Source organism: Carassius carassius, chromosome 24 (genome assembly GCF_963082965.1).
Source record: "Carassius carassius chromosome 24, fCarCar2.1, whole genome shotgun sequence".
Lineage (NCBI taxonomy): Eukaryota > Metazoa > Chordata > Actinopteri > Cypriniformes > Cyprinidae > Carassius > Carassius carassius.
The window spans coordinates 4,940,528-4,945,121 of record NC_081778.1 but is presented as its reverse complement, the minus strand read 5'-3'; the positions used below and the strand labels follow the sequence as shown (position 1 = coordinate 4,945,121).

The 4,594-nt window shown below is 35.8% G+C and overlaps 1 long non-coding RNA gene across 1 annotated transcript; it reads right to left on the bottom strand.

Annotated features, from left to right (window-relative positions):
- Positions 1-3,221: 3,221 nt before the first annotated feature.
- Positions 3,222-4,228, bottom strand: LOC132102739 (uncharacterized). The gene is made up of 3 exons (XR_009423278.1): positions 3,978-4,228; positions 3,459-3,534; positions 3,222-3,288 (listed from the first exon to the last, which is right to left on the bottom strand). It is a non-coding gene; the product is annotated as an uncharacterized LOC132102739 (long non-coding RNA).
- Positions 4,229-4,594: the final 366 nt, after the last annotated feature.

The following is a 4,594-nucleotide window of genomic DNA, read 5'->3' as shown; positions in this document are numbered from 1 at the left end:
ATGTTTTTAGAGTTTCTCATAGGAAAAATGAACTGCCGACTAGTTGTATCTATCTTTATTGCCAAAAAAAGGTGGCCTTGGACTGTTAAAGAACTGGAGACCAGTGGCTTTACTGTGCATGGATTACAAAATTCTAGCAAAGTGTCTTTGAAACAGATTAAAACTTTTTTTTCTGTTATTTTCAAACATATTGTGTGCCAAAAAGAACAATAATAGACAATCTTTTCTTGTGTGTGATGTAATGAATTTAGCAAATGCTGGTAATGAGGATGTGGGTTTTCTGTCAGTTGATCAGTAGAAAGTTTTTGATAAAGTTGATCTTTCTGTATTTATTTAAAACTCATAAAGCTTTTGGTTTTGGTGAGAATTTTATCTTTTGGATCAAACTTTTATATACTGGAGCTTCTGCATTGTTAAAGGTTGGAGGTGGGCTAAGTTGTCCAGTTTTAGTTCATAGAGGTATAAGAATTTAATATAGCATTTAATATAGCAATAAATCAGATCTCATTTTAGATTTTGTTAAATAAAGATGTGGCTATAGAGATGTTTCACAGAATAAGCATGGGGGAAGGAAAGTATGTGTGTGTGTGTGTGTGTGTGTGTGTGTGTGTGTGTGTGTGTGTATTGAGGCTTGAAAAAAGCAAGGTAGACTACACTTGTTTGTATGACCTGTGTGCATTTGTGTTTAAAAATCACCTTGTGAATAAAAATGATAAATGTAATTAAAATAAAAATCATATATATATATATATATATATATAAAACACCCTTTGAAATTAGTTAGTTTCACAAGTTAGTTACAAGCATTTCAAAACCTGTTAGATGTTTTTACAACCGCTTGATGTCTAACTGATATGTAGACGCCTGTAATCACACAGACACCGACACATTCGGGTTTCGGTGCTTGAGATGACCGAGATGACGTCTGGTTTATTTATTAGATAACGCGACACAAGCTTGACAGAAGGAAAGTGTGTGTGTGTGTGTGTGTGTGTGTGTGTGTTAATTGACATAGCTTGAGAAATTAAGCTTGACAAAAATAAAAGATATATCGACGGAGATAGTCTAGATTTAGACTAGTCATAGATTAAAGTAATTAACTTAACACATTAAAAACAAATAACGCCTTTTCAACTATGTTTTTTTATTTATTTTTAAGACTAGCCTAAACGTAAATAAAAATCGTATAGGCCTACATCATTTAAAAAGTAAAAATTGACCATATGTTTAAACGGATATAAAGTTTTCACTAATTAACCCTTTCGAGTCGATTAACGCGGATACGTGTTTTGAGTCATTTTCTCCTGATAACCCCGAAAAGACCTTAAATTACACTTTCAGTTTTAATCGTACAGATAAGAGCAATACATCAATCGAATCTGTAAAGGGTCTACTTTTTTTTGGATTCAGACATAATGACAACAAAACTTTGTGCACTTATAAAGTAAAGATAACAAACAAGGTGTGCTGTCTGCAGCCTTTGTCTGCGCTTATCTTCATTTACAAACAAGTCATTAAAATGAACTGTAACTCCGTGAATACTCAACGAAAATACATGGGGGAGATATCTATAGAAAGCTTGACATGTCTATTTTTAAACTAAACAAGTGCCGCCGAAAACAGATATTCTCTGATAAAGTAATCCATATGAAAACAACGCGATGTCTGTTTTTCAAGTCTCCCTTCATTATATCTAATTTGACCACGCCCCCTGCGCTGAACGCGCTATTCAGATTCAAACTGAAGTCTGACTGATGTCTATTTATTAAAAAACTACTTAGTTTAATTATTGTAACATTTAAATCTATTTAATGCTGCTATCACGCCTCCTGCTCGGCCCTCTCTAGTGCTGGAGGCGTGTTTTTTTTTCCGGAGCATTCCCGAGCCTCATTTTAACTGTGTTTGCGGTGGTGGTAGGTTGTTTTACGGACGCTTCACAACTCTGCCGGAGGATCTTTTTTTTCTTTCGTCTAACAGTCTCGCTTTTTAAAATTGTAGTTAGTGGTAAAGTACTGCATAGATTTGACAAGTATCTTGTGCTGGTGTTTTAAAGACGGGTCCGATGTATTTTCTTTGAGATCAGCGTAAATGCCTAAGTTACCTTTTTTTCTTTTGTTTTAACTTTTCACCCGACATGACAAACGCCTACTTTCTTGGTTTATAACATTGCTTTACGTTCGCTTCTTTTTTTTTTTTTTGAGTCGAGCTAACGTTACCGGAGACGTCATAGCACTTTGCTGTGAGATCTTTTTTTTTTTCTTTTGTTTAACTCTTGTCAATTTTAGTTAGTGGTAAAGTACAACATAGTTTTGACAAGTATCTTGTGCTGGTGTTTTAAAGACGGGGTCTGGTGTATTTTATTTTAGATCCGCGTAATGTCTACCATCTTTTTTCTTTTGTTTTAACTTTTCTATAACATCGTGACAAAACTCCTACTTTTCTGGTTTGTATCGCTGCTTTACGTTCGTTTCTTTTTTCAGTTTGAGGTAAGGTACAAATGCTAAAACTCTATTACCTAGTTTTCTTTATTTTCTAACTGGTAACAAAACACCATTTTTAAATTGTAATGCTACAAGCTCTCACATCTTTTTCACGTATTGCTTAACGAAAACATATCTGATAGTTTTGACTCGTTTGGTTGTATCAGATAAATAACCAGTAACCTAGTTTTATTTCATTTGTAACAACTTTAACAACGTTTTTACACTTTTCCAACTACGAAAACGATCATTACATTGTTTCCATTGCTGCTATGCGTTTATAACCTTTTTCTTGAAATACACTGTTTATTTAAAACCTTAATAAAATCTTCCCTTACACCATTTTCATGATTTCGCCCCTTTTCAGAGTTTAAAAAAAGCACATAGCTTCCCACATTTCTCCCTCCCTCCGAAATTCCTCCTTGGGTTCATAAGTTCATATTAAGGTCACTGGCTGTACAGGGAGGGGAGGGGAGGGGAGGGGAGGGGGGGGGGTGTACAAACAGGTGTCCAGAACAGATGGCTTTTATGACCCTCATCAATCAAATTTTTGGAGACAAGCCATACTATACCCTCTCGTGTGCCATCCCTGTGTTTTACGTCAATTGCGTCAGTTAGAGGTTCTGAATTTCGGTTTCGAGTACTTTGATTAATCGTCCAGCCCTAATTATCAGTATTTGACAAAATAGCTGGCTAAATCCAGTTTAAAACATTTTTTAATCTTACTTTACTCAGATGTTTGTTTAAGATGAAATCGAAAGATGCAATACTCCAAAAACACACTGGTGGCACTTGAATGAGCTGTAAGCTGCAACAGAACACACACACAAACAGTAACTTATTAATTATGAATTAATATGGTAAGAAATAATGGTATGAATCTTTTGAAATGGCACATTTATTACATGTTAAAAGCTGTAGTTGTGGACCATTATCAGTATTTGACAAAATCAAGTTTAAAACAGTTTTTAATCTTACTTTCCTCAAACGAAAGATGAAATAGAAAGAAGAAATACTCCAAAAACACACTGGTGGCACTTGAATGAGTTGTAAGCTGCAACAGAACACACACACACACACACACACACACACACATGGTAACTTATTAATTATGAATTAATATGATATGAAATAATGATCTGAAACAACATTACATGAGGTGGAGAATAGTCATATCATATGTAAACAAAAAAATAGACTCAAACAACTAGAAGTTCAGTGAAAAAAAACAGGTAACGTTAGGCCTAATATTAGCTTGCCTGCTATTTTACTCGAAAGGAGTGAAAATTTGCGTTTAGGTCACACTGGACTGAAACCTTATTTAAAAAGCTTATTAAATCTTTTACTTTTTACTCAAATCTGAGTTAACGCTAATGACACTGAAGAGCTAACTTGGCCACAGTCATTTTTTTAAATTACAAACATTCAAAAAAATCAATTAATGGTAAAGTTACTGGATACAACTGTTCAAATAAAGCATATTTTAACTACTCTTACCGTGTTCAGTCTTCACCGACCTGTCGGCTCCAGCTTTTCCACAGTGAGGAGAAGGATTCAGTGACGATGATAATTGAAAAAGGCGCGTCCGGTTAGTTAATCCGCCCAGCGTCTGTGACGAGCCCGCAAACTGACAGTGCGCTGTGCGGAGGCGGGGTATATTCTGTGCGCGTTGTCGAATTGAATCCGAGCGTACAGCGGAGCAGGCGACTTGAAGGCGGATTCGCCCCGGAGTCTGTTGCTATCTGGGTACCTTCCCAAAAAATCCTATTTAATTTTATTTCATAAATTTAACTATATTTATTTCCACTTCACTGTTATCCAAGGAGACAGAACTATTTGCACTGTTTTTATCAGTGGGACAATATTTATACAATACTATAACCTAGAACTAATTTAACGGGTCTCTTGCAAGTCGCAGCAGCACGAATTATGTGGCCAGCATCATCTGATTCAAATATTATGCTAATTAACAGTGAGCGGTGGTTTCAGACATTACAGTGCTTCACTCGCACTGACTCTTATTCTGCCTGAAAGAATGGAAAGACCGAGCTGAAGGTGGAGCGATTCGACCAATCAGATGAAAGCAGCGTTTCAGCGCCGCCCACAAGTGCGAA